The sequence below is a fragment of the Olea europaea genome, unplaced genomic scaffold, assembly GCF_002742605.1.
Source record: "Olea europaea var. sylvestris unplaced genomic scaffold, O_europaea_v1 scaffold298, whole genome shotgun sequence".
Taxonomy (NCBI): Eukaryota; Viridiplantae; Streptophyta; class Magnoliopsida; order Lamiales; family Oleaceae; genus Olea; species Olea europaea.
Window position 1 is genome coordinate 234,261 of NW_019248434.1, and position 18,163 is coordinate 252,423.

Below are 18,163 nucleotides of genomic sequence, written 5' to 3' on the forward strand. Positions count from 1 at the left end.
AAAGGGAAAGATCAGTGATAAGTGTGTTTTTACACACTTATTTGGTTCACAAACATGACTTAAACATGGATAAAATGGTTGAATTGTGACTTAATCCAGTTAAATTCATGCATTGTAGGCAATCCAATGGAAATTGTGGAATTCAGGAGAAAAGAGCTGAAGAAGGACCAAAACGCAACAATTTGATAGTTCGAGGACCAACAGTGCAATTATTGAGAAGTTGAGCTAAATGCAGAACGAGAGTAAAAACATGCCGAGTATGAGCTCAATGACAAAGCAAAACAAGTGGAGGAAGAAAGAATGGAAGATGGACTAAAATGAAGATAATTGAAAGTTGGAGGACTAAAGTGCAAATACTCAAAAGATGTGCCGAATGAGTGGCATAATAATTGAAAGTGTCGATCATCAATTGGAAGATAAGAATTGTTGAAAAGATGAAGAAATCGAAGAAAGAAGTCAAGAGAAGCAACAAAGAAGTTCAGGGACCAAATTGCACAAACCACATAGATGGCTACTTCTATGCGACCGCATAGTGTAACCTTCTATGCGGTCGCATAGAAGGTTTCAGGGAATCCAATGGTAAAAATAAATGATCTATGCGACCGCATAGATTCCTTCTATGCGGTCGCATAGTTATGTTTTGAAACTTCGGGCGTAGTTTTTCGTTTTGGTTGAAACTCCTTTCCTACTTAATTTGGACGCGATATAAATACCAAAATTCATCATATTAACAAGAAGAACGACCAGGGAGAAGAGAGAGACCAAAATTGGAGGCAAGAAACTTGATTTTGGATTCAATTTCGCACGGGTTCGAGACGGGATTGAAGATTATACACACGGATTGAAGAAATTCCATACGGGTGTATTCTTATTATCTTTTAATTTCGTTTTTCAATTTCTTGATTTTGTAATGATGATTATAGGCTAGGGCTTTTGTTCATTAGGAATTTGATGAACCTTTTGATGATTTAAATTTCCATTATTTCATTAATTCAACAATAGTTTCGATTGGACAAATGTTTGATTTATATGATTTGAATGCTTCCATAATTATTTGGCCAATTGTTATGTGATTGTAGATGATTTGTTCTTTGCATTCGAAAGAAGGGAAATAAATTCGATAGAATATAAATTGACATAGGGTCCGATAGGAGATGAAAACTTACCTCTATGCTTTATGCAATTCATGAAAATGTTCATAAAAAGTCATGCATTCTTGTACATTGCATCATCCATAGAAATATAGGCTGGTGGTGTGTAAGAGTAGATTCAATATATATCGAGAGAGTGTATTGGATAATTTAGGAACATTGAATTGGCATTTTGTTCCATCGATTCGTTGAATTTGTGAAATTAGGGTTTTTAATAGTCAATTGGGGATTCGAGTTCTTAATGATTTCATTTCAATTCATTTCAATACATTAGTTCTAAAATTGCATATTTATATTTCAGTTGCGTGTTTATTTCATTCGATTAGCGAAATTTCGAAATTAGGGTTTCCAATTTTGAAATTAGGGTTTTCTTTGCAATTAGGGTTCCAAATTGGGGATTTCTTCCAAAATTAGGGCTTTTCACATTTAATCCAAATTTTCATTCAATTAGATTCGGTTAAGGTCACATTAGTCTAATTAGAGCTAATTCAATCCTCGTGGGAACGATACTTGGACTCATAGTCCATTTTACTACTTGTTAACGAACCGTACACTTGCGGTGGGTTTTAAAATCGAAAAGAAATATTTCGTGAACAATCAGCACATGTAATGTAGCTGATACATTATACTCACCTGGCAAGTCCACTTTGTCGGCATTATCGTTGATCTTCTTGGTGATTTTGAAATGACCATCTCCCCGTGGTTGCAATTTGGACTTTCCCTACTTCAAAAGACGTTTCTTCCTGAAATGCACCCACACCTAATCTCCAGGTTCAAATGTCACACTCTTTCGCCCTTTGTTTGCCTTTGATGTGATGAGCTTGCTCTTCTTTTCAATTTGCGTACGGACCTTCTCATGAAGTGCCTTCACCATCTTAGCTTTCCTCTTAACATCCATGCTACCTCGTTCATTCACAGGAAAAGGAAATAAATCCAATGAAGTTAGTGGATTAAATCCATACACAATTTCAAACGGTGAATGAGAAGTAGTCAAATGTACAGCATGATTATAAGCAAACTCAATAAATGGCAAGCAATCTTCCCAATTTCTTAAGTTCTTATTAATCACTGTTCGAAGCAATTGAGTCATGGTCGTTTTTACTACTTCAATTTGACCATCCGCTTCTGGGTGACAAGTTTTAGAAAATAACAATTTAGTTCATAACTTATTCCACAAAACACGCCAGAAATGACTCAAAAACTTAACATCTCGGTCCGACATAATATTCTTAGGGACTCCATGCAAACGTACTATCTCCCTAAAGAATAAATCAGCAATGTTAGTGGCATCATTAGTTTTGTGACATGGTATAAAGTGTGCCATTTTACTAAACCTATCAACCACTACAAAGATAGAATCCCGACCTTTCTTTGTCCTAGGTAACCCTAAAATTCATAGAAATATCCACCCAAGGTTCACTAGGTACAGATAAAGATGTATACAAGTCATGGGGTAAAACTTTTGATTTAGCCTATTTACAAGTTATGCACTTCACACAAATCCATTCTATGTCACTACACATTTTAGGCCAATAAAAGTGTTCCCCTAACATTTCTAAAGTCTTTTGAATCCCAAAATGACCCATTAGACCACCACTATGTGCTTCCCTTACCAATAATTCTTGCATTGAACAATTTGGAATGCACAACCTATCTTCCCTAAACAAATATCCTTCATGTCTATAAAATTTATTAACAACCATTTTAGCACAGGAATTATAAATGTTTGAGAAATCAATGCCATTTTCATAGATGATCTTAATATGTTCAAAACCAAATAATTTCGCACTTAAAGAGTTAAGAAGTACGTACCGTCGTGACAATGCATCTGCAACTACGTTTTCATTACCTTGCTTATACTTGATAACGTATGGAAACGTCTCTATGAACTCCATCCACTTCGCATGTTGCTTGTTCAACTTACCTTGACCCCATAAGTGCTTTAGGGACTCATGATCGATGGGTATTACGAATTCCTTAGGCAAAAAGTAATGCTGCCAAGTTTTCAATGCTCGAACAAGGGAATACAACTCCTTGTCATACATTGGGTAGTTCAGTGTAGCTCTACTCAACTTCTCGCTAAAGTAAGCAATATGTCTCCTTTCCTGCATTAACACTGCTCCAATACCTATCCTTGATGCATCACACTCAATTTTGAACGTTTTATCAAAGTTAGGTAATGCCAAAATAGGTGCTTTACACAATTTACCCTTAATGGTGTTAAATGCATGTTCTTATGTTTCCACTAGTGAAAACCTACGCTTTTCTTAACGATTTCAGTTAATGGTGTCGTGATTTTGCTAAAGTCTCTCACAAACCGCTTATAAAAACTAGCTAGACCATTGAAGCTCCTAACCTCAGTTATACTTTTAGGTGTTGGCCATTCTTTAATAGCTTTAATATTTTCTTCATCCACTTCTACCCCATTAGCACTGACAACAAATCCTAGGAAAACAATTCTATCCATGCAAAACGTGCACTTTTTAAAATTAGCATACAATTGTTCCTTTCTTAACACAACAATCACGTACTTTAAATGTTTTAAATGCTCACCTAGGTCTTTGCTATATATTAAAATGTCATTAAAGTAAACTAAAACAAATTTTCCTATGAAAGCACGTAAAACATGATTCATTAAACACATAAATGTGCTTGGTGCATTTGTGATACCAAACAGCATAACCAACCATTCATATAACCCATATTAAGTTTTAAATACCGTTTTCCATTCATTACCCTCTCGCATGCTAATTTGATGGTACTGGCTCTTAAGATCAATTTTACTAAAAACAAAAGCACCATGTAATTCATCAAGCATATCATCTAGCCTAGGTATATGGTGACGATACTTTACCGTAATGTTGTTGATAGCTCTGCAACCCACGCACATTCGCCAAGTCCCATCCTTCTTTGGCACCAATAGGACAGGCACAACACATGGGCTCATGCTCTCCCTCACATAACATTTGCTCATCAACTCCTCCACTTGCCTCTGAAGCTCATTCGTCTTCTCGGGATTGCTTCGGTAAGCTGGTCGTTTTGGAATGACAGCTCCGGGTATGAAGTTGAATTGGTGTTCGATCCCTCGAACTGGTGGCAATTCACTTGGCACCTCCTAAGGAAACACATCTTTGAAATCTTGTAACAAAGACTTAATCACGCTAGGGAATAAGGTGTTAGACTCCTCGAGGTAGAGGAGAGACTCCTTGTACACTAACAACAACACTTGTCTCTTATCACTCAAAGCCTTTTTTAATTTACTCCCACTCGCAAAGAAGTTCACTTTTGGCTTTGCTCTCTGTTCAGCTGACTCTTTTTCTCTTCGCTTAACTGACTCTTTTTCTCTCTTCTCATGTGACCTCTCTCTCTTTCCCCCTTTCTCGACCACCTCATTATTTTCTCTCTTACTCACAGGCTCACTATCTTCTCTCCTTTTTGTAGATTCTCTCGCTCGCCTTTCTTCCTCATTTCTCAGTTTTATTTGGTCTTTATACATCCGAGTCGGTGTTAATGGCGCAAGAGTAATGGACCACCCATCCTTGACAAAGCTATACCGATTTCCATACCCATCATGTGTAAGCTTCCTATCAAATTACCAGGGTCTTCCTAGTAGAATATGACCCGCTTGCATAGGCACCAGATCACACTTTGTAGATTCTCTCGCTCGCCTTTCTTCCTCATTTCTCAGTTTTATTTGGTCTTTATACATCCGAGTCGGTGTTAATGGCGCAAGAGTAATGGACCACCCATCCTTGACAAAGCTATACCGATTTCTATACCCATCATGTGTAAGCTTCCTATCAAATTACCAGGGTCTTCCTAGTAGAATATGACCCGCTTGCATAGGCACCAGATCACATACAACCTTGTCACTATATCTTCCAATTGAGAAATTAATTAACACCTGTTTATTTACCCTAACTTCCCCACTCTTATTCAACCACTACAATTTATAAGGCCTAGGGTGTCTCAATAATGCTTAACCCAATTTCTCAACTAAAATTGTGCTAGCCACATTTGTGCAACTCCTACCATCAATAATCAAGCTACATACCTAATCATGGATGTGGCACCGAGTGTGGAATATGTTCTCCCGCTGCTGCTCCGAATCATCTGTCTTGATTTGAGTGTTAAGTGCTCGCCTCGAGACAAGTAGCTCCCCAACAGTAAATTACGTCTCATCTTCACACCAAATATCTTCCAATGCCAGCATGTCATCATATTCTCCTTCGCTCTCACTTACCACCTCTCCATTGTCCCGTAATACCATGGTTCGTTTGTTAGGACACTGAGATGCAATGTGTCCCAACCCCAAACACCTAAAACACTTAATGTCTCGACGTCGAGATGGTTGTGGATCCGATTGTGGCGCTACCCTATTAGCACTTTCTTCTTTCCCCTTCTGCCACTCACTTTTTCCTTTGGTTACTGCTTCACTCCCTTTACTATTACCATCCCACTTCGACTTTCAATTTGCGTTAAAGGACGAAGTACTCACCAGCTGCCTCGCAGTCTCCTTCCTCTTAAGTTGTTTCATAGCTTCATGGCTACATGCAACATGTCCTCTAGCACCACGTAATGCTGCAATTCTACTACATTAGCAATTTCCCGATTTAGACCATTTAAGAACCGTGCCATGGTAGCTTCCCAATCCTCCACCACATTTGCCCTGATCATGAGTATTTCCATTTCCTTGTGATAGTCCTCTACGCTCATCGACCTTTGATACAAGCTCTGCAACTTCTGATGGATCTCCCTATAGTAGTGGTTAGGAACAAAATGTTTCCTCATCAACGCCTTCAAATCCTCCCAAGTACTAATTGGTCTTTCCCCACACCGTCACTGTGTAGTAACCACTTGATCCCACCAGGATATTGCGTAATCAATGAACTCTAACACCGTTAACTTTACCTTCTTCTCCTTCGAATAATTATAGCACTCAAAGATTAATTCCACCTTCCTTTCCCACTCGAAGTACGCCTCTGGGTCACTCCTCCCCTTAAATTGTGGAATAGACATTTTGATATTACCCATGTTCCCGTCCGCCTCATCTCCATGATTATTACTAATCCATCATTCAGGCCTACCACCTCTATTCCTCATCCTTCCCATCCACACTTCTCCATACTCCTCATCATCCCATTCACTGCCTAGATCAAATGCTTCCCATTCCATCCTATGCTCCTGTCTACCCAGCCTCCTGGCATTAGATACCTCCGCCCGCAGCTCCCTACTAAGATTAGCCACCGATGTATCCATCCTTGTCATCCAAGCTTTCTGCTTAGCCCTCCAAGCATCCTGTTGATCTAGCCTATCTCTAACAACCCCAAAAGCAAGTTCAAACTATTGTATCAAATCCTCTGATGCACTGTAGTGATAGCCATGTCGACTTGAGTTGGAACTTTCTTGTTCAGACATTTTCTCAATTTTTGCCTCACCAAATTTCACTCGGAATCACACAATTGGCTTTTACCCTCTAATAAGCTCACCACTCTGCCTTTTACCACTCAATGCTTCCACCAAGTGCTCCCAAGAACAATAATGAAATCATCGGATTAAAACTTGCGGATTCAACCCGAAACGTAAGTCAAGAGAATAATTTGCAAGGGATTGGAAATAAATGGAATGAAACTTGAATTGACTCAATAAAATTTCAATGAAACAATTGACGAAATTGAACAATTAAAAGAGAACTTTGGGATTTAGGAATTTGAATATGAACTTGTTGGTAGCAAATCAAGTAAATAATTAAAAAATAATTTTTTTATCCGGATGAACAGTACCAGATGTACAGTAACCCCTTTTTTTTTGGCTAACACAAGAGATTATACTACCAACGATAAATATGGATTGAATGAATGAATTGAAGAATGACTCAAGAACAAGCAAGGAAATTGAAAATCAAAGAAAACTACGACCTAACAAGAAAATTAAAGATAGAACCTGATTAAATTGGAACCAAAGCTCTGATACCAACTGATGCGAACCTCACAGCAACTTAGATTACGAAACCCACAACTAGATTGATGCGGAATCCAAGAACGCCAATTGATAAACAATTTGGAATGAACCCAACAAAATGAAACAAAGATCCAAAGATAACGTTGATGCAATGGACTCCTTGCTTACAAATTGAAGAACCCACAATCCGGTGTTAAATGCCACAAGGAATTATCCTTGATAAGTTCTAGATTATTGTTCCAAAATAACAAATTGGAAGAAAGAAAAAGACTCTCTTGAATTCAATAATAATTGCCAAAAGTCCCTACATAGCGTAATGGAAAGAGTATTTATACTAAAGCTAAAAAACCTAGCTAAAATCATGCAAAATCAGAAAAATATGGAAAGAAGTCTAATTGATATCAAATTCAAACAAAATAAGGAAATTAACAGAAAAATTAAAAACGCGTCAAATTTTATAACCATGTAGCCGTATGGTTGTTTTCCATGCGGTCACATGGTAGACTTAGAAATCCCCAGCGAATTCCCTAACTATGGATGTGCGACCCAAGCCATTAAAGGGGTGCGTCTGCATGGTTTTGCGGTTCAACCTCTTCTTCGATCGCTTGTAATGCATTGATCCATTTCACTTCGGCTTTCGACCCGAACACGAAACTTGTCCCATTTTTAAGTCTCAAACATCGTCCCATCAATGGTTTCTTGAATGAGCAATCTCATCCCTTGTTTCACTTGCTTTGCCTTCGATCATGTCATTGGTCCGCCTTCGATTATCAACGGGTCTCGTCCCACACTTGCCTTCATCTGGCTTGGCTCTTAGATCACATCACATTCTTTGGATCGAATATCGCAAAAACATACAATGAAGTTAATCATTTTCTGAAATTAAAGCATAATTAAAGAAATAAAAAATGAGGAAAAATGAGATGCATATGATGTGATCGGTCGAGGCAAGTGTTTGACACTTTCTTCTTAAGATGAATTTGTCCCACATCTGTGCTAACGTTTCTCCAGCAATCATATCCTGAGATACAACGATCATGTCAAACCATAGGAGCACTCCAAATGGCTTCAACAAACGAACTCGAACGGAATTCTCTCTCTACCATAACCATGATATTGATGCAAAGTAGAATTACTTCTATAAAGTGTTTTAGGCAATATGACATGAAATAATATTTTTGTGTAATGAAAATAAAAGTCCAAATGGTCTTATATATAGAAGTTGAATGATGGTAAGTAAAGGGACACCCCAAATTTTAATTTCCTTCAAATAGGACCGAATTTCTTATTCATATACAAATTGGTCATCAACCAATTTCTAGCAATTCCCCACATGAATGGAAATTCCACATATGCAAATGATAATGCAGACACTAATAGAGAGAGAGAGAGAGAGAGAGAGAGAGGAAAACACTGCATTAGGTAAGGTAGCTCCCGGCTTTGAACCTTCCTTAGTGAAATACTATCGAATCTATTAGCTAATTAGTGAACGCGATGTTCTTTGTAAACTAAGACAACAGTATTCCGACAATGTCTCCCATAAACCATTCATGGTTCTCATGACTTGGTTTATTTTGGTCCTGAACCCATTTTGGTTCTGTAAGTGTTTAGAGAATTCAAGTCTTAAATAATTCTCGTTGAAGCCACCTCACTTCACACTTACATAAGTGACCTCTTATTAAGAGTATTCTGCCCTACTCCACTTGATTAATTCAAGATATAGGAGTCATTAAAAGTTTATCTTAACCTCCAACCACTCCACAGAAAGCACTTTGTTATCATAGGAATGAGTTAGGAATTTAGTTTCCTAAGTGTTTTATGGAATCCTCATAACCTAGTTGTCCCTTTGAACCAAGATATTGGGACTCTAGTAAACAAAGTAGGGTTATCGTCATAAGGACTCTTACTCAGTAGGCTTAATCTCATTCCCTTTGATATGCAGTATACTTGATCTCTTGGTAAACATATTTAAATGGATCCACAAGTTCACACCAATGAGATCAACTGCTTATAGTATTATGTCTACGATTTACACGTTTAGACTTACCATTAAATGTGACTTAGTATATTTTCAAATTTAGCTAGCCAACAATCAATTCATTTAATAGATACACATTGTCGCCACCAATAAATCCTTTCATGAAGCTACATGCTTCTCATTAGCTTTATCTAAAATTTTATCAACACGATTAGAGGATTTCTATCAAATCGTTACTCTAGTCAATCATATTCACTAGTGGATTTCATACATGTATACTCAATATCATCATTAAAACATTACAATGCATTCAAACTTTATGAATATTCTCAAATATTCCATTTGTTCTTGTATATTCAAACAACGTCATGATCGGCTTTCATCCCATTTTATCCACTCTAGGGCTTTCATCCCATTTCATTCACTTTATACTTAGTGTATATCATTGCATCACAATATCCTTCCAATGCCATAGGATATCTTGCGATATGTAATCCATAGGTCATAATATATTTCAAATACCTAAGGACCACTATCAATGCCACCCAATAATCATAGCCTGAATTACTCGTGAATCTACTAAGTTTATTCATAGCAAAAGCATTGTCCAGTCGAGTGCAGTTTGTAATATATATTAGAATGCCAATTACTCGTGAACATCTTAGTTGTGACACGCTTTCGTCCTTATTTTGACCAAGTGTAGGCTTGTGTCAAAAGGATTTTTGCCGAACTTTCCTCTAATACTTCAAACTTTTAAAATATTTTCTCTACATAATGAGACTGGAAAAGTACATTTCCTTATGATGTTCTAAAGATTTTTATCTCTAGTATTACATCTACCACACCCATGTCTTTCATGTCGTAATGCTTCGTAAGCATTTTCTTAGCATTTGACACCACTTCGTGACTATTTCCCATTATCAACATATCGTCTACATATAGAGCCTATTGGCTAGTGATTGTGAGGCCCCAATTCTTGACTGGAGGTGACACCAAAGGCCTCTACCCTTCCATCCCTTGGATGGATAGAGAGGGAGGGCAGAGTTTTTGGATTTTTCATGTTGTCAAAGAGTTGAACAATGGTTTTTCGTGTTGTCAAAGATTGTTCTTGCAGCACCAAATCAAAGCAAACTCTGAATACCAGATATGACCTCAAAATAACAGGGTCAAGGTCGACCAATGAAACGATGGGGGTGTAGCAGCATGTATAAGAGCCGAAATAGAAGTAGGTCCCTCCATAGCATCAGGTAACCATACATGAAGGGGTCTATGGCTGACCGATATTGCACACCATCATTTAGCTATTGCAATTATGTTCCTAATAGCGGGTCATCCAAGCTTCATCCTGGTCATGGATAGATTACCCAGGTTCAGGTCCATAAGCAGTGACAATTGCCCTATGAAGGTCCGTTGAGCGCCTCATGGCTATGTCATAATAGATCCCAACATTTGCCCCGAATCGACTTCCAGATCCTAATTGTTCTAGTGAATAAAGAAAATAGATAAATGGGAGATCATGGATAGTTCAATGTGCTCATCGGCGCCTGACCCTAAGATATGGATCATCCAAGACATTTTAGCATGGCGTACTCCTCCTGTTCGAACCGGGATTTGTCCCGAATCCATTAGTATAGAACATTTTCTTTTCCAAGTGATATCCCCTAGTATATGAAAGAGTGAAAAAGTGCTTTTACTATTGTGGAATAAGAAGCCTTTGTATCTTAATGCACATATTTAATTTATTCAGACTCAAAAAGTATTAAATAGGTCAATCTATCCTATTGAGTCACTTGAAGTAGCAGACTTAAAAAGAACTTATTTATTCTTTTATCTATTACTATTTCTAGGAAAAGGATTAAGAAAAATAGGACTCAAAATGCAAGTACAATAAAAATTCCGTAATCCAGGAAAATTATCATATCCATTTTGTATCACTTAAAAAGTATTTTACTCATTTATATCTAATCTATTTTTTCTGGCTCAGCTTAAGCAGCACGAATGCTGTACCCTAGATGGCAAAAGTCCAACGGTTGAAAGCATCACTAGCTTATGCTCTGACCCGAGTAGCATGGGACACGTGAAATCCCGTGTGAATCAGCAAGGACCACCTTGTAAGGCTAAATACTCCTGGGTGATCGATAGCGAAGTAGTACCGTGAGGAAAGGGTGAAAAGAACCTCCATTGGGAATTAAATAGAATATGAAACCATAAGCTCCCAAGCAGTGGGAGGAGCTAGGTCTTTGACCCTATGCCTGTTGAAGAATGAGTCGGTGGCTGTTTCCATCCGTGAAGATCCCACCAAAGTGCCTTCTACTTCTAATAGGCCATGAACTAGATAAGAATCATTCTCAATGAGTCTTGCGAACGTACTCACCCAGCGGGATACTTAATGCATTAGCTACAACACTGCATGGGTTGATACGCACAACGCCTAGTATACATCATTTACGGCTAAGACTACTAGGGTATCTAATCTCATTCGCTCCCCTAACTTTCGTCTCTTGACTCAGACCTGTTCTAAAAAAGTTGAGGTATTTCGAATTGTTTGTTGACACGGACAAAGTCAGGGAAAACATCTGAAATTATGTCCTCGGTCTACAGAGACAAAATGTAGGACTGGTGCCAATAGTTCATCACAGAAGAAAGGACTCACTAAGCCGGGATCACTAGCTAATACTAATCTAATAAAATAGAAAATACTAATATAATAGAAAAGATACGACAAATCTTTTTATGATAAATAGATCCATTTTGAGTTGTATGCTAGTTCGGGAAGGATGAATCGCTCCCGAAAAGGAATCTATTGATTTTCTCCCAGTTGGTTGGATTTCAAATCTTGCAGAACAAAACATGATACGATGAGATAGAAACAAAGACAGGAAAATAGGAGTACGCCATGCTATGTGCTTTGGATGATCCACATCTCAGGGTCAGGCGTCGATAATCACATTGAACTATCTATGTGGCCGAGAGCCCTCACAGCCCAGGCACAACGGCGTAATTATCAGGAGCGCGCTCTACCACTGAGCTATAGGTATCTGGTGTATTTTTCACATATACACACCTGTCACATTCATTTATTTTGAACTCGTTTGACAACATCGTTTTGTCAAACTTTTGGTGCATTGCTTAGGAGCCATATAAGGACTCAACAAGTTTACAAACTTTATAGCTTTCACTTGGAGACACCTTCAGGTTGTTCCATATATATCTCTTTTTCTAACTCACCATTTATGAATCCCGTTTTTACATTCATTCGATGAATTTTCAAGGTTATATATTGTCGCAATTGCAATTAGCAACCATATCGAAGTGATTCTAGTCATGGGTGATAGGTAAAGAAATCAAATCGAATAGGTAAAGAAGTCAAATCCTTCTTCATGCCTATATCCTTTGGCAACAAATCTAGCCTTATATTTGTCAATGGATCCATCATGTTTTAATCCATTTACACCCTAAAGGCTTATTTTTGGGAGGTATATCTACCAATTCTCATGTATGAATTTGCATTATGGAATCTATCTCAATTTTGATAACTTCCTTCCAATGCGGTGCTTTCGGAATAGACAATATTGCTTCTTCAAAAGGCTTTGGGTCATTTTCTATCATATATGTTAGAAAATTCGGACCAAACGAAGTGGACGTTCTAACCCTCTTACTACGCTTTGGTTCCTCCTCATTTGAAGACTCATTTGTAGTTTCATATGTTATGTTATTCAACTTACATTTTCCTTATCTTTGCAAGGAAACACATTCTCAAATAATATCACATTCCTTGACGTAATTATGGTATCCTCATGTACATCCGAGTTGTGTACGAGGAAACGATATGCACTACTATTATTAGCGTATCCAATAAATCATTTTGGATTCAATCTTTATTTGTTTGGACTTAGGAACCTCAACCTTTGCCAAACACTCCCGCACTTTTAAGTGTTGGTATGAAGGAGGATGACATTTTCATAACTCACATGGTGTCTCTTCCATTTTCTTGAAAGTTACAGGAAAGTGTAACTTTAAACTAAGTTATCTTCGCAATTCCTAAATTAGAGTTATATATCCAAGGAGTAGCGTTGTACTCACGTGACTTGAACTTTTCACATAAGTTCTCAAGCATTTATGATAACCCCCACATTTTTGGATTATTCTTGAACTTAGAGTTATCAACTCTTTCATAGTTTAATCCATTTATCACTTGGATAATATCCGTATTATTCACCATATTCACATTTGAATGAATTAATCAACCATCAGTCGAAAAGTTGTGTTTGCAAACAACCCAACCTTACAAGAGAACACACCTTTTAAAATTATTTCTAGAATATTTCATAATATTCTTCACAATTTTTGCATAACATAATTTTTCCTTTACAAATGAATGTCATTTTACAGTCATTATTTTTAAGGATTTCTAGCACCATCGCCAACTTAGACACCATTTGTGCTCTGTAAGATATTTTTATATTCCAATAATTGGGCAAGCAATTTCCACTTTAAAATGATTAGGACAAAACGACATTTTGTCACTTTTGTTCAACTATAATTTTGCACAAGCCATCTCATTTAATTTCATAGAATTAATTGAGGCTGTCATCACTAATCAAAGTTTGTATAATTTTCAAACTAAAATCCATGGATATATATATCAGATTTATAGCTTCTATATCGGATTTACAGCTTCATACCATATGTCACCTACCAAATTGACGCATACCGTATATGTAACTTATCGTATATGCAACTTACCGTATATGTCGCTTACCGTATATACAACTTACCGTATATGCATCTTACCGTATTTCCAGAATACTGTATATGCATATACCGATTTATATATACTAACCAAAAGTCTCCGAAATCCAAACCCTTGTATGAATTCGCCAAATGAATTCACTATTTGGAATTCACATTTATACAAGTGACATTATAGTGGAATGTAATGTCACATTCCATATCTACTTTTATATTTTATATAAATGAATTCATTGCACATAATTTCCAGTAACTTACCAAATTTCCATAACAATGAGAAGTCACATGCATTTGTCCACCGTTTTCATTTTCTTTTGCATTTAAAATTGAAGAGTCACATGTATTTACATTACTGGCAGCCATGCAATGTGATAATAATTGCAATAATTTACTTTCCATCATATTCTAAATAAATGGACAGCAGTTACAACATGAATAAATTCACAACTTCAGTGCCAAAATGATGACAATTACACTACTATACTGACTTTTTCTTCCAGAATGCAGTAGGCATCGGTTCACTTTGGAACATCCAAAACTCTTAACTGATTTATGGATTAATGAAAGGAAATATTCCAATAAAATCATATAGCATATATCTACCATTAATCTTTTAATATGGACAAACCTTTTGGATTAAAAGGTACCAGCAATTTCCTGTCATATAAAACATATTTTATATGTTTCCAAGCCACAAATTCATGAATTTATTCCTGCCATGTAGAGACATTATACTTTACACAATTATTCAATTGGCAAATAGATGGACAAAACATAACATTCAAATTCCTGAACAATCACCAACCAAAGTCGTTTTAAAATCAAAGACGGCAATTATTACATGATTAATTTCACAATTGTAACATGACTTTATGAATTATGAAGTAATTAATTACTAAATAACCCTTCATGTAATTAACAGTTTGTGGAATTCCATCGGACTTGTAACAGCAAATCCATAATCTGCCTTATTCATTTCTTTATGAATATTAAAAAAAATGCATTTATATATGCTTTTCCAACATACTTCTTCCACATTTCCCTCATCTCGGCAGGAACTAATTATGGATTCCTTAAAAAAATTAGTGCAGTTTTTCAATCCAAAAAGTACATGCAACTTGTATTACAAGTTATTTCAATAACATAACTTTATCACAAACCCAACCACCATCATATGAATAGACAGAAAAACCAATTATGGCAGTTCTTTAATCTAGAAAATGCATATTTGCAGTTTTAACACAGTGGTTGGTATGTGACAAATATTCGACACTTAATCCTTCACCAATCAAAATCGGATATAGAGGATATATGATGATGGAATACCAGTCTTCTTAGAGAAAAGACCTAAGTAGAATTCCAAGTTCTAATTAGAATATACAAGAAGCACCGGGATTCATCTTAAGATTATTGGAGAAATTACACCACTAATTGTGCATATTATATTCACAAAAATCATGCTGTTTATTTGCGTGAAATCGAAACGTAATTTCGACTTACCGAAATGGATTTGAGAAGCAAAACGATAATTTATCGAATCCGAATGTATCAATATGGATTCATCATTTTCAATTCTTGAACGAAAGTAAGTCATTCTTTGGATCGGATCTTGGAAAAACATATAATGAAGTTAATCATTTTCTGAAATCAAAGCATAATTAAAGAAATCAGAAATGAGTAAAAAGGAAATGCAAATGATGCGATCGGTCGAGGCAAGTGTTTGACACTTTCTAGTTTCTTCTTAAGATGAATTTTCCCCGCATCGGTGCTAATGGATCTCCGACAATCGTCTCTCGAGATACAAAGATCATGTCAAACCATAGGCGCACTCCAAATGATTTCAACCAACGAACTCAAACGGAGTTTACTCTCTATCATGACCATGATTTTGATGCAAAGTGGAATCACTTCTATAAAGTGTTTTATGCAACATGACATGAAAGAATAATTTTTTGTGTAATGAAAATAAAAGTCTAAATGGTCTTATATATAGAAGTTGAAGGGTGGTAGGTGAATGGACACACACCAAATTTTAATTTCCTTCTCATTCATATATAAATTGGTCCTCAACCAATTTCCAGTAGAAAACTCTTCTCCAAACAATTCAGATTTATAGTCTTCTCGTCCTACAAGATATTGACATCCACCAGCTTACCTTAGGAACTATGTTGCACTTGCCTTTATCTTGGCCAAGCCCAAAATGTTGAAGTTAGCCATCAATGAATCTAGGTGGACTGAAACAATACAATAGGAGACTAAAGGCCTTCATGACAACCATAACTGGGTTTTTTGTCCCAAGACCATTTGATGCTAATGTTATGGGCTCAAAATGAGTTTTTCGAATCAACTAGATCAGTTGATCGCTTTAAAGTCCGATTAGTGGCCAAGACTTCACTCAAATCTTTGGGGTTGACTATGAAGAAACATTTAGCCTGGTAGTTAAACCAGCTACCATTCATCTTATCATCGCCCTATCCCTCTCTTATAATTAGAGCATGTGCTAGCTTGATGTCAAGAATGCATTTTTACACGAGCATCTTAAAGAAACCATCTATATGGAGTAATCACCAAGATTTATTGAAAATTCACAACATAATCATGTTTGTTTGCTCAAAAAATTCTTATACGGATTAAAGAAAGCTCCACGAGCTTAGTTCTATGGCTTATTGCAGTTTCTTCTTCATCTTAGATTTTCATGTTGCAAGACAAACTCTTCATTATTTGTAGACTCATTCAAATACTATTACAAAGTTTTTCCTGCATTATGTAGATTATATTCTTGTGGCGGGAAATAGTGATGATTTCATCACAAAGCTTATTGACCAACTTGGTAACGAGTTTGCTATCAAAGATCTTGGGGGCATTGAGTCACTTCCTTGGAGTAGAGATCAAACCTTTTCCTGATGGATTATTTCTTACTCAGCAAAAAAACATTTATGGTCTCCTTCAATGAACTTAAATTCTTCAAAGCACTAAGATTGCAACTCCTATGGCGATGAAGGAATCCTCAACTCAATCTGACAATGATACTATAGATCCTTCTGTCTTCCGCAACATTGTAGGAGCCTTGCAATATTTGACATTCATGAGACCAAACATTGCTCATGTTGTCAATCGAGTTGGCCAATTTTTAGCAATCCAGCCCTATCTCCCTTAAAGGCTGTAAAAAGAATTTTATTGTACCTTAATCTTTATGGTTTCAATAATGCCAACCAAGTACGATGCACAATAACTCGTCAAAGTACAATTAGATTTTTTGTATTTCTTGATGCTCCTAAAAGCAACCAAAAATCTCTCGATCTAGTTCTCAAACTGAATATTGCTCTATGGCATCAACCATTGCCGAAATCACTTGGATCACTTTCTTATTACAATGGTCATAGATAAAAGTAGAATCAAAGTTGAATGACTTGAGTGCACTAAATTGAAGATGAGTGACTAGATATGTAACTAAATAACAGTTGGATAATTTGATTGTGCCAATTTAAAGATAAGTGGCCTAGATGCTCATTTTCTCAAAGTTGGGTAACCTAAAGTGCTTTTAATCCTTTTTTCAAGAGATATCTAGATTGTTCATAAATATTTGTTTTTAAATTCAAAATCTTATAGTTTAATACTTATCACTTTATGCATTGAACCCTTTACACATATTATCACTGTCAAAGATGGTTATATATAGCTAAATTGGCAAAAAACATATACTTTTGTACCTCGTAAGTCTAGTATTACATCTTTTCATATCATGCTTCAACATAATAACTAGTTATAATTTTTTCTCTTATCATTTATTCTAATATCATATTCGACTTGCAAGATGATTGTTTATTTCTTACATCGCGAGATGCATATTCCTCACCACACGAGATGCTTATTATCCTACTCATGAGATGTCTATTTCTCACCACGGGATGTGTATTTAATTCCCGTAGGATGCGTATTTCATGTCACTTGAGATGCTTGTTACTTACCTTGCGAGATGATTATTCTATCTATTCCTCAGTCTTAAATGGATCAGACGAATATGGTGTGAGTAACTCAACAATGAGATTGCATATCTTTACATTAACCATCTATTATTTTGATCATGATGATGCACTTTCTCAAACAAGAAGTTGAATCAGCCCCAGAGGATGCAATACGTACAGCAATGGAAGAGCCCAAATTTTTTTTCTGTGAAGATTATACAAAAAGAATGAAAGTTTGAATCGTGTTCATCCTTGATCCAAAATCAGCAATTAGTGATGGTGATAGTGAAGGTAAAAACAAAGGAAAAGCTCTGGTGAACCTTAGTGATTCTTTTAGTCTATTGAGTGTTGAGCCT